Genomic DNA, 15,024 nt, shown 5'->3' with positions numbered 1-15,024 from the left:
GCTCATATTCATGGTGTGTTGAGTAGTCGGTGTCATTTCCTTCAAAATAGCCAACTGAATCGAGTTAATCATACATAATATTAAGAGTAGTCAATAGTATTTCGTAGCATAATATGAACTCATTTATAAAAGCTTTTTCTTCATATTAGCGTTTTATAAGTTTAAATTCGGGTACTACCTACCCGTTAAGTTCATACTTAGTAGCTAATATACAATTCAACTACTAAAATTCCAAATGAAAAACTGATTATAATAATACATCACATACAAATATTCTTCAAACTTACAACTTCGCTATATTACATATAACATGAAATATAGTACACTATGGTACAGGGCAATTTTGAAGATAAATCTAGTTAATACGCAAGTTGTTCAGCAAAGGAAATAAAGACACGTAATTCATAAGTCCAGAAACAAGTCATGCATTCTAGTTTTACTAAGACGACTTCCCATCCTTGGTCTTGTGGAAAATAACCGTTATGACCATTGGCTAGGCAGCATGTTGTAATGTCATCAAAACGACGAGGGTTTCGTAATGTCCAACAGCCCCGTAATAATCTAAAAACCTTGGTTCTCACCCCAACTACTGAATCCGTCACTTATGGGAAGGTTTTATTTAAAAGTTGCAATCCGATGTTCTTTTTCTCACTTTGGTAAGAAGAGAACATCACTAACTCGTAAGCATAACATGCTTCTTTATGTTGCATGTTAGAAGCTCTTTCTAATTCACGAAATCCTATGTTGGGATATGTTGAGTCAAAATAGGTTCTTAATCCGTAGCGTAAAATTGCATTTGGGTTCCCCGCATTTAATGCTTTAAAGAAAACACGGCGTAACTTACGGTCTCCCCCGTGTGATATACCCCACCTATCAAAGGAAAGCCTTTTATAAACTAAGGCATTTCTGGAAAGTCTTTCAAATGTTTGACAAGTTAATTTCGCCATAACTAAATGTGCTGATGAATTCTGACCAACTATAGACAAGATTTCCTCAATCATATCCTCTGGTAGGTCTTCTAAAATATTCGGTTGTCTACCCTTAACATCCATTTTGTTTTTATACTGTAAAATAGACAAGGATTAGATTCGTAAAAGATAATTAACAAACAATACAAGCAATTTTTACATAGAACATAAAAGTACAAGCACACTACAATACATATAATACACAACATGATTACAACCCTCTAATCTGAATCATTGGCTTCTTCTTCTTCGGACTTGGTTCGTTTTCCTAATTTTCTAGGAATATATGGTGTTCCTCTTATACGAGCCGTCGTTTTCCATAATGGTTTAGAAAAACCTGGTGGTTTAGAGGTTCCCGGATTATTGTTACATTTTAGGAAATACGGATGTTGTCGATACATATAAAGTTCATCGGGGTTGGAATCGGGTTTCTCTATTTTTATACCTTTTCCCTTATTATTTTCTTTCGCTTTATTAAATTGGGTCGAGGTAATTTCTATAACATCATCGGAATCCTCATCGGGATCCGATTCATCGGAAAATTGGTAATCTTCCCAATATTTTGCTTCCTCGGCGGAAACACCATTGACCATTATTAACTTTGGTCCGTTGGTTGAGGATTTTCTTTTATTTAATCGATTTACTATAGGTATCAATATTTCTTCCTCCAGAACCTCTTCTTCTTCTGGTTCCTCCTCTTCCGATTCATCCTCTTCCGGTTCCTCCTCTTCCGGTTCCTCTTCGGAAATTTGTGAAACTTCCCAAAATATATTCGACTCTTCATTATTATTAGGTGAATCAATGGGATTTGTACTAGAGGTAGACATCTATCACACAATATCAAACACGTTAAGAGATTAATATATCACATAATATTTACATGTTAATAATATATAGTTTCCAACAAAAAAAATGTTAAGCAATAGTTTTTGAAGAAAAACACGTTCGAAGTCCAGACTCACTAATGCATCCTAACAAACTCGGTAAGACACTCTACTGCAATTTTCTGGTTCTCTAAGACCAACGCTCGGATACCAACTGAATTTTCCCGTTCATATTGATTATAAACGTTCCATATTAATTGATTTCGTCGCGAGGTTTTGACCTCTATATGAGACATTTTCAAAGACTGCATTCATTTTTAAAACAACCATAACCTTTATTTTATCGATAAAGGTTTAAAAAGCATTACGTAGATTATCAAATAATGATAATCTAAAATATACCGTTTACACACGACCATTACATAATGGTTTACAATAAGAATATATTACATCAAAAATAAGTTTCTTGAATGCAGTTTTTACATAATATCATACAAGCATAGACTCCAAATCTTGTCCTTATTTTAGTATGCAACAGCGGAAGCTCTTAATAATCACCTGAGAATAAACATGCTAAGAACATCAACAAAAATGTTGGTGACTTATAGGTTTAACCTATATATTATCAAATCATAATAATAGACCACAAGATTTCATATTTCAATATACATCCCATACATAGAGATAAAAATCATTCATATGGTGAACACCTGGTAACCGACATTAACAAGATGCATATAAGAATATCCCCTATCATTCCGGGAAATCCTTCGGACATGATAAAAATGAATTCGAAGTACTAAAGCATTCGGTACTTTAGATGGGGTTCGTTAGGCCCAATAGATCTATCTTTAGGATTCGCATCAATTAGTAGATCGATTTACTAATTCTTAGGTTACCAAGCAAAAGAGGCATATTCGGCTTCGATCATTCACCCATATAATGTAGTTTCATTTACTTGTGTCTATTTTGTAAAACATTTATAAAACTGCATGTATTCTCATCCCAAAATATTAGATTTTAAAAGTGGGACTATAACTCACTTTCACAGATTTTTACTTCGTCGGGAAGTAAGACTTGGCCACTGGTCGATTCACGAACCTATAACAAATATGTACATATATATTAAAGTATGTTCAAAATATATTTACAACATTTTTAATACATTTTACTGTTTTAAGTTTATTAAGTCAGCTGTCCTTGTTAGTAACCTACAACTAGTTGTCCATAATTAGATGTACAGAAATAAATCGATATATATTATCTTGAATCAATCCATGACCTAGTGTATACACGTCTCAGGCTAGATCACAACTCAAACTATATATATTTTTGGAATCAACCTCAACCCTGTATAGCTAACTCCAACATTACTGCATATAGAGTGTCTATGGTTGTTCCAAATAATATATATAGATGGGTCGATATGATATGTCAAAACATTTGCATACGTGTCTATGGTATCCCAAGATTATATAATATATTAGAATACATGTATAATACAATATAAGTTAGCTAGGATATGATTAATATAGATTTGTTACCAATTTTCACGTAGCTACAACAAGCAAAAATAACCAATCTTGTTTTACCCATAACTTCTTCGTTTTAAATCCGTTTTGAGTGAATTCAATTGCTATGGTTTCATATTGAACTTAAGTTTATGAATCTATACAGAAAAATTATAAGTTTATAGTTAGAATTACAGGTTACAAGTAATTTTTGTAAAGGTAGTCATTTCAGTCGAAAGAACGACGTCTAGATGACCATTTTGGAAAACATACTTCCACTTTGAGTTTAACCATGATTTTTGGATATAGTTTCATGTTCATAAGAAAAATCATTTTCCCATAAGAACAACTTTTAAATCAAAATTTATCATAGTTTTTAAGTAACTAACCCAAAACAGACCGCGGTGTTACTACAACGGCGTATATCCGGTTTTACGGTGTTTTTCGTGTTTTTAGGTTTTAAATCATTAAGTTAGCATATCATATAGATATAGAACATGTGTTTAATTGATTTTAAAAGTCAAGTTAGAAGGATTAACTTTTGTTTGCGAACAAGTTTAGAATTAACTAAACTATGTTCTAGTGATTTCAAGTTTAAACCTTCGAATAAGGTAGTTTTATATATATGAATCGAATGATGTTATGAACATCATTACTACCTCAGGTTTTGTTGATAAACCTACTGGAAATTAGAAAAATAGATCTAGCTTTAAAGGATCCTTGGATGGCTTGAAAGTTCTTGAAGCAGAATCATGACACGAAAACAAGTTCAAGTAAGATTTCCACTCGAAATAAGATTGTTATAGTTATAGAAATTGAATCAAAGTTTGAATATGAGTATTACCTTGTATTATAAAGATATCTTACTATAAATAAGAAAGATTTCTTGAAGTTGGATGATCACTTTACAAGATTGGAAGTAAGCTAGCAAACTTGGAAGTATTCTTGATTTTATGAAACTAGAACTTATAGAATTTATGAAGAACACTTAGAACTTGAAGATAGAACTTGAGAGAGATCACTTAAATGAAGAAAATTGAAGAATTAAAGTGTTTGTAGGTGTTTTTGGTCGTTGGTATATGGATTAGATATAAAGGATGTGTAATTTTGTTTACATGTAAATAAGTCATGAATGATTACTAATATTTTTGTAATTTTATGAGATATTTCATGATAGTTGCCAAATGATGGTTCCTACATGTGTTAGGTGACTCACATGGGCTGCTAAGAGCTAATAATTGGAGTGTATATACCAATAGTACATACATCTAAAAGCTGTGTATTGTACGAGTATGAATACGGGTGCATACTAGTAGAATTGTTGATGAAACTGAACGAGGATGTAATTGTAAGCATTTTTGTTAAGTAGAAGTATTTTGATAAGTGTCTTGAAGTCTTTCAAAAGTGTATGAATGCATATTAAAACACTACATGTATATACATTTTAACTGAGTCGTTAAGTCATCGTTAGTAGTTACATGTAAATGTTGATTTGAAATCTTTAAGTTAACGATCTTGTTAAATGTTGTTAACCCAATATTTATTATATCTAATGAGATGTTAAATTATTATATTATCATGATATTATGATATATTACTATATCTTAATATGATATATATACATTTAAATTTCGTTACAACGATAATCGTTACATATATGTCTCGTTTCGAAATCCTTAAGTTAGTAGTCTTGTTTTTACATATGTAGTTCATTGTTAATATACATAATGACATGTTTACTTATCATTTATCATGATTAAACATAGTGTAACAATATCTTAATATGATTCATATGTATTTAGTAAGACGTTGTTATAACGATAATCGTTATATATATCGTTTCAAGTTTCTTAATTCAATAAACTCAATTTTATGTATATAACTCATTGTTAAAATACCAAATGAGATACTTAATTATCATAATATCATGTTAACTATATATATAATCATATATATGTCATCATATAGTTTTTACAAGTTTTAACGTTCGTGAATCACCGGTCAACTTGGGTGGTCAATTGTCTATATGAAACCTATTTCAATTAATCAAGTCTTAACAAGTTTGATTGCTTAACATGTTGGAAACACTTAATCATGTAAATATCAATTTCATTTAATACATATAAACATGGAAAAGTTCGGGTCACTACAAGCATCACCAGCGTCGTCAATACCATCAGCATCATCAGCACTAGCAGCACCTATAACATCACAATCTCCGTCAGTTCAAAAATCACCGTGGACATCATTACGAATCAATAACGAGTATATTGTATCAATGAGTTATGAAGTATTAAATCAATTCCTCTGAAGAATTTATATGTGTACCTTATATATATATATATATATATATATATATATATATATATATATATATATATATATATATATATATATATATATATATATATATATATATATATATATATATATATATATATATATATATATATATATATATGTATATAAATTTTGAAACCATCATAAATCTTTTCGTATTAAGCTATTATGTATGAATTGAAAAAGGATAGATACTATTCGGTTATATTCATATTACTAATATGCTATAAACCTTCGATTAACGACTTAACGATCGTTAACTACAATTTCTGTTTCAATTCAATGAATTCCATTTCATAATAAATCAAGTGTATTATTCAATTATATGTTTGGTTTTACACTTTCATCCTCGATGTACTCGAAACTTTCTAGACAACATCATCCGTTCCTTGCAAAGTTCACAAGAATTCTACGGACACCAACATTGTTCACCGAGTAAATTTCAATAAAAATGAATAATGAAGTATTGATTCATAATTTCATTTACGTTGATATGATAATCCACGAAAATTACAAAATTTCTAAAGTTTTAGAGATTATTCATTTCTAATTCCAGCCGAAAATCAAATGAGCTTAATTTAGTATTAACTCATCAATTCTGTATTACATCTGAAGAGAATATACATATATTTTCATAAAGACTGTAAAAAAATTTCTGGTACAAAATGTTACTTGTGAAACTCTTAACGGGTAGGTAATACCGGGGAGATATATAAATTCACAATTAATATGTTACATTCTTCGATTCTGATTCAACAAATCAACAACTATACTCATTACTTTCACAAGGATATATATTCTTTCATAGAAATCATAACAACCATTTTCATACAAATTCGATTACATATTCTGACAAGATCAGAATCTAAGTCAAGACTCAACAAGAGGCATCACTCTCAAATCTCTACATCTTTCAAAGACATACTTTGACTTCAAAAATTGTGCTAGAACATCATCTCTACCCAGAAAAATATTCGTATCATTCAAAATTCTAGAACATTATATGTATATTAAGGATTACAATCTGTGTTCAAACCCTTCTAAATTCCTAAAGACACTTCAAATAATGAACAATCGAGATGATGATCCTACCACATATTATCCACAGTCTTGCACCTGAAAAACTCTCGAAATCAAAGTCATAGTTTAACACGTACCCGTGTCAGACCCTTTGGCATTTATTAGCAAAAATAACTTTTCAATCCCTTTTCAAAGTAGACAGCTTTGTCATAGCTCCGGCAAATCAACTTCAATTGTTCATTCGAATAAGCCTTATTATAACGATTACCCCTTCATCATTGTTACCGGGAAACTTGTTATATCTCGCCACATCAGCAGTAAACTTACCAACAACTTCATGGATCTTTAAGCCTCTCTGAAAAATCACGATACTTATTCATTGAAACCCTATCATGAATTCATCTGTATCTTGTAATAGTAGTTACCATACCAAAAAACTTGCATCATTATTCTAGAATTTCGCAGCAATTTTACGCCAACAGTTATATATATATATATATATATATATATATATATATATATATATATATATATATATATATATATATATATATATATACACATATAACGTCTATCTCCAAGACTTACATACTTCGATTGTGAAGTTTCTCAAAAACATCCCAATCTACGAATTAGTTTTCCGAATTTTTAGAAAATTGAATGAAGCAGCAGAAACTGTAGACAACCGTAACAGTTAAAAAAGAATAGTGTATTGGCAAAGCTCAGAAAAAGAGAAGGTTTGGAACTGAAAAACAAATTGAGAAAACCATGAAGGAGGCTGTGGACAAATCACAACGACTAAATCTTCCTTCAAAGAATCCAAATGATTCAGTGTCTGCTGAAGTTTTAGCGAATACCTTACTCCTGACTCTAAACTTGTACGGACAAATCTTCATCATCATCCATCGATGTTAGAAATTCTAAGATATCATCATATCTTTCATTATAAATATCTTCGATATTTCTGAAGATATCTTCATAACTATTGTTATTCAAAATCATTTACCTCTTCGCGCTATCTATGTTACATCATAAAAGAAACTATTTTAGTTTCTAAATTCTGAAACCTTGGAGTTTAAAATATGAATGTTTTTGAAGTAGTGTTGGGAACTGAAGCATGATTTAGTATAATATAATGACACTTGATCAACGTGATTATATTACAGTAAATCATGCTGAGTTTCTAAATGGAACGTGATGATTCACAGATCATAACGTCATCATGTGCTATGTTACACAACTCTTACATTCTATCTAATCTCCAAACATATTGAGAACATATCTTCTTGATAATTCTATTTTTTCGGATATTATGGTAATTTGACAAGTCAGATTGTGCTATTACCATTTCTTTCTTATAACACTAACTATGTTTATTCCGAAATTCATATCTACGAATTCTGGACCATTATTCGCTTGACTTGAAGTCGGGAAGAGGAGACAAGAGCATGAAACTCTTAAAAGGAAAAAATAATAATAATAAAGCCCGATAATGACACATAAATTACAAACCGTGCATATCAATAGGTATTTCAACGTAAAGGCACGGGAAAATTAAGAACACTATAACCCCGAGGTAATAGTAGAAGAAAATAAATTCTTCCGGTGGTAGATGAAAAAGAAGAATGAAGGATACGATAGCCAAGAAAATATCAAGAATCAGAACTGGATTAAGCATATGGACAAATACTTTAAAGTATGAATTAAGAGAAAAAGAATAGAAGATATGAGCTGTGAAAATAAGAAAATGAAGAGGGTGAATTTATAGTGAAATATCAGACGTAGCAATCAAGACAGATCATCGCGTTTAACCAAAGAGGATTCTAATTTCCTTAATTACTGAAGAACCAAATCTTATTACGAAGATTTTCTCAAAAATCCCTTAAATTCTGGAAATCAACCGTGACTACGTCACTGGTTAAAACGAATCTGCATTTACTCATTTCACTCTTTTGTGATAACTTCACTTGTACGCTCCACTTAAATGAAATATTTTATCCATGTTACCCGTTGATGATAAAACTCTAATTTTCAGCTCGTATGAGTCAAGAAAACATACTTATTGGCAGCCATGACCATCCCAATCAAATTTCAGGACGAAATTTCTTTAACGGGTAGGTACTGTGACAACCCGGAAATTTCCGATCAGATTTAAACTTTATCTTTATATTATTCCGACAGGATAAGCAAAGTTTGTTAAGTTGAATCTCGAGAAGTGTAAATTGTATTCATACATTCATTTAACCTCAACCAAATTCCGACGATTCACAAACCATTATATGAACGGATATGATTATATATGTATATGTGTATATATTATAACTTGAAAACGTTAACAAAGTATTAGATGTATAATACTTTACATGAACGTAATTGTTTCAAAATATATTTAATATAATTATCGACGGAATTAAAAGATAATATCAAATGATTGAATTATCAGATACATTGTGTTTATGATTAAGGGTCTCTGTTATGAGGTCCACTATGATTTGAGAAATCTATTCTTTTTAACAATATGCGGAATAAATGGTCTACAAGTATAAACATATTATAAAACTTTAAGATTATTAAAATTATTACTATTATCTTTATTGTTATAAATTTTAAAAATTATATAAAACGATTTGAGTGTCACGTCTTCTTTAAAACGGATAATGTTAAAATATTTAGAACCACTTTTGAAAACTTGTTATTGAATCATTATGATAAAGATAAAGGTTTTAACGTTATTCTGAATTTCAGAATTTTTCTAGAACCCTTTTGAAAAATTACAAATGATAACGGTACGTGATTTAATTAAATATAAATATATAAATAACTTCCAACGTGTAATTAAAAATGTGTTTATATATATTTCAAATTATTTAATAAATGATATTAGTATTCGATTAGTGAGTCGATTAATATTAGAACATTTGACGAGTTAGAGTAAACATTAGTACATAAATGATTCGTACCAATTTATGTTATAATAAACCTTGAAATATAAATAGTTTGAGAAAGTATTTCTAATATATATAAATTTTATATTTCTTAATAAAAATATATATATATATATTTTACAATGTGATAAAATATAATATTAACTTAGTTATATAACGCTTTGATTTAAAATAATATATATATATATATATATATATATATATATATATATATATATATATATATATATATATATATATATATATATATATATATATATATATATATATATATTAGTAAATAATGAGACGTCGATTTAAAGAAGCAAATAACCAAAACACTCGAGTGTTAAGGTTACATTTTGAATGAGATAGTTTATCGATAACTTAAGGCTATGTTTTGATAAATGTACGTTACATGAAATGTAAAATACAAGTTTTCTCAGTGTACGAAAGGACGTTCGAGAAACCGGAACCGAGACTTAAGTTGAGCGTTAATGTACAAGTTTTTGGAACTAATGTTTCAAGTCACATATGTTCGTAAATATAATATAATATATATAATTACATAAATTAATTAAATATATATATAATATTAATAAAAACTGTCGGCAAGCATAATTAATCGATCATGAGCTGGAAGAGGGCCACATGCGATCGCATGGGTTCCCCCTCACACCTTCATGCGATCGCATGAGGTTTTTGGTGAGGCCAAGTCCATTTAATGGTCGGATGTTCTCAGTTTCTGATTCATTTTTTCATCTATCTATCTCTAGATATTACACCGTATTACTTATGTTATTTATTTTATTTATTTACTAATATTATTATTAAAGATTATTATTAATATTATGATATTAATATTAGTAGTATTATTAATATTAGTATTTTACATAAAATACTACGGCGAGGTCATGTCCAAATGATTTCAAAATGATTTTCGAGAGGGATAGATCTAAGGAAATTATGGGTTATAGCTATGGAGATTATTGGTATTGTTCGAGGGTATGCTCGTGAGTCAAATCTTGTGTTTATCATCCCGTTGCGTCTACGTACTTTCCTGCAATATTGAATCACAATATTGATACGTGAGCACTCATAACTTAACTTTTATATATTGTTAGTGTATCCCTGACTAGTGCTCGAGTATATTTGATTATGCAAGCTTGTACGCTTATTATTTTCGTTAGATAGTATATAATGAATCACGAATTTAATGTAGTGACCCGAAATTTTCCATGTTTATATATATATTAAATGAAATTGTTATTTACATGATTAAGTGTTTCCAACATGTTAAGAAATCAAACTTGTTAAGACTTGATTAATTGAAATAGGTTTCATATAGACATTTGACCACCCAAGTTGACCGGTGATTCACGAACGTTAAAACTTGTAAAAACTATATGATGACATATATATGATTATATATATAGTTAACATGATATTATGATAAGTAAGCATCTCATTAGGTATTTTAACAATGAGTTATATACATAAAATTAAGTTTATTGAATTAAGAAACTCGAAACGATATATATAACGATTATCGTTATAACAACTTCTTAATAAATACATATGAATCATATTAAGATATTGATACACTATGTTTAATCATGATAAATGATAAGTAAACATGTCATTAAGTGTATTAACAATGAACTAAATATGTAAAAACAAGACTACTAACTTAATGATTTCGAAACGAGACATATATGTAACGATTATCGTTGTATCAACATTTAAATGTATATATATCATATTAAGATATATTAATATATCATAATATCATGATAATATAATAATTTAACATCTCATTAGATATAATAAACATTGGTTTAACAACATTTAACAAGATCGTTAACTTAAAGGTTTCAAATCAATATTTACATGTAACGACTAACGATGACTTAACGACTTAGTTAAAATGTATATACATGTAGTGTTTTAATATGTATTCATACACTTTTGAAATACTTCAAGAAACTTATCAAAATACTTCTACTTAACAAAAATGCTTACAATTACATCCTCGTTCAGTTTCATCAACAATTCTACTCGTATGCACCCGTATTCGTACTCGTACAATACACAGCTTTTAGATGTATGTACTATTGGTATATACACTCCAATGATCAGCTCTTAGCAGCCCATGTGAGTCACCTAACACATATGGGAACCATCATTTGACAACTAGCATGAAATATCTCATAAAATTACAAAAATATGAGTAATCATTCATGACTTATTTACATGTAAACAAAATTACACATCCTTTATATCTAATCCATATACCAACGACCAAAAACACCTACAAACACTTTCATTCTTCAATTTTATTCATCTAATTGATCTCTCTCAAGTTCTATTTTCAAGTTCTAAGTGTTCTTCATATATCCTACAAGTTCTAGTTTCATAAAATCAAGAATACTTCCAAGTTTGCTAGCTTACTTCCAATCTTGTAGAGTGATCATCCAACCTCAAGAAATCTTTCTTATTTACAGTAATATATCTTTCTAATACAAGGTAATACTCATATTCAAACTTTGATTCAATTTCTATAACTATAACAATCTTATTTTGAGTGGAAATCTTACTTGAACTTGTTTTCGTGTCATGATTCTACTTCAAGAACTTTCAAGCCATCCAAGATCCTTTGAAGCTAGATCCATTTATATCTTTTCCAGTAGGTTTATCCACAAAACTTGAGGTAGTAATGATGTTCATAACATCATTCGATTCATACAAAAGTTAATCCTTGAAATCACTAGAACATAGTTTAGTTAATTTGAAATCACTAGAACATAGTTTAGTTATCCACATAAACTATCTTATTCGAAGGTTTAAACTTGAAATCACTAGAACATAGTTTAGTTAATTCTAAACTTGTTCGCAAACAAAAGTTAATCCTTCTAACTTGACTTTTAAAATTAACTAAACACATGTTCTATATCTATATGATATGCTAACTTAATGATTTAAAACCTGGAAACACGAAAAACACCGTAAAACCGGACATACACCGTCGTAGTAACACCGCGGGCTGTTTTGGGTTTGATAATTAAAAACTATGATAAACTTTGATTTAAAAGTTGTTCTTCTGGGAAAATGATTTTTCTTATGAACATGAAACTATATCCAAAAATCATGGTTAAACTCAAAGTGGAAGTATGTTTTTCAAAATGGTCATCAAGACGTCGTTCTTTCGACTGAAATGACTACCTCTTACAAAAAATGACTTGTAACTTATATTTCCAACTATAAACCTATACTTTTTCTGTTTAGATTCATAAAATAGAGTTCAATATGAAACCATAGCAATTTTATTCACTCAAAACGGATTTAAAATGAAGAAGTTGGGTAAAACAAGATTGGATATTTTTTTGATTTTTGTAGCTACGGGAAATATTAACAATTCTATACAAATCATATCCTAGCTAACTTATATTATATTATACATGTATTCTAATATATTATGTAATCTTGGGATACCATAGACACGTATGAAAATGTTTTGACATATCATATCGACCCATGTATATATATTATTTGGAAGAACCATAGACACTCTATATGCAGTAATGTTGGAGTTAGCTATACAGGGTTGAGGTTGATTCCAAAAATATATACTTTGAGTTGTGATCTAGCCTGAGATGTGTATACACTGGGTCGTGGATTGATTCAAGATAATATATATCGATTTATTTCTGTACATCTAACTGTGGACAACTAGTTGTAGGTTACTAACGAGGACATCTGACTTCATAAACTTAAAACATCAAAATGTATTAAAAGTGTTGTAAATATATTTTGAACATACTTTGATATATATGTACATATTTGTTATAGGTTCGTGAATCGACCAGTGGTCAAGTCTTACTTCCCGATGAAGTAAAAATATGTGAAAGTGAGTTATAGTCCCACTTTTAAAATATAATATTTTGGGATGAGAATACATGCAGTTTTATAAATGTTTTATGAAATAGACACAAGTAATTGAAACTACATTATATGGGTGAATGATCGAAGCCGAATATGCCCCTTTTGCTTGGTAACCTAAGAATTAGTAAACCAATCTACTAATTGACGCGAATCTTAAAGATAGATCTATTGGGCCTAATGAACCCTATCCAAAGTACCGGATGCTTTAGTACTTCGAATTCGTTTTTATCATGTTCGAAGGATTTCTCGTAATGATTGGGGATATTCTTATATGCATCTTGTTAATTTCGGCTACCAGGTGTTCACCATATGAATGAATTTTATATCTATGTATGGGATGTATATTGAAATATGAAATCTTGTGGTCTATTATTATGATTTGATAATATATAGGTTAAACCTATAACTCACCAACATTTTTGTTGACATTTTAAGCATGTTTATTCTCAGGTGATTACTAAAAGCTTCCGCTGTTGTATACTAAAATAAGGACAAGATTTGGAGTTCATGCTTGTATGATATTATGTAAAAACTGCATTCAAGAAACTTATTTTTGATGTAATATGTTCTTATTGTAAACCATTATGTAATGGTCGTGTATAAACGGTATATTTTAGATTATCATTATTTGATAATCTACGTAATGCTTTTTAAACCTTCATCGATAAAATAAAGGGTATGGTTGTTTTAAAAATGAATGCAGTGTTTGAAAAACATCTCATATAGAGGTCAAAACCTCGCGACGAAATCAATTAATATGGAACGTTTATAATCAATATGAACGGGACATTTCAGTTGGTATCTGAGCGTTGGTCTTAAAGAACCAGAAAATTGCATTAGTGTGTCTTACCGAGTTTGTTAGGATGCATTAGTGAGTCTGGACTTCGATCGTGTTTTTCTTCAAAAAAAAAAAAAACAACGATTGCTTAACATTTTTTTTTGTTGGAAACTATATATTATTAACATGTAAATATTATGTGATATATTAATATCTTAAAGTGTTTGATATTGTGTGATAGATGTCTACCTCTAGTACAAATCCCATTGATTCACCTAATAATAATGAAGAGTCGAATATATTTTGGGAAGATTCACAAATTCCCGAAGAGGAACCGGAAGAAGAGGAACCAGAAGAGGAGGAATCGGAAGAGGAGGAACAAGAAGAAGAAGAGGTTCCGGAGGAAGAAATATTGATACCTATAGTAAATCTATTAAATAAAAGAAAATCCTCAACCAACGGACCAAAGTTAATAATGGTCAATGGTGTTTCCGTCGAGGAAGCAAAATATTGGGAAGATTACCAATTTTCCGATGAATCGGATCCCGATGAGGATTCCGATAATGTTATAGAAATTACCTCGACCCAATTTAATAAAGCGAAAGAAAATAATAAGGGAAAAGGTATAAAAATAGAGAAACCCGAGTCCAACCCCGATGAACTTTATATGTATCGACAACATCCGTATTTCTTAAAATGTAACAATGACCCGGGAAC

Source organism: Rutidosis leptorrhynchoides, chromosome 2 (genome assembly GCF_046630445.1).
Source record: "Rutidosis leptorrhynchoides isolate AG116_Rl617_1_P2 chromosome 2, CSIRO_AGI_Rlap_v1, whole genome shotgun sequence".
In the NCBI taxonomy this organism is placed as follows: domain Eukaryota; kingdom Viridiplantae; phylum Streptophyta; class Magnoliopsida; order Asterales; family Asteraceae; genus Rutidosis; species Rutidosis leptorrhynchoides.
The sequence above is the reverse complement of the archived record's forward strand: the minus strand, read 5'-3'. Positions refer to the sequence as shown.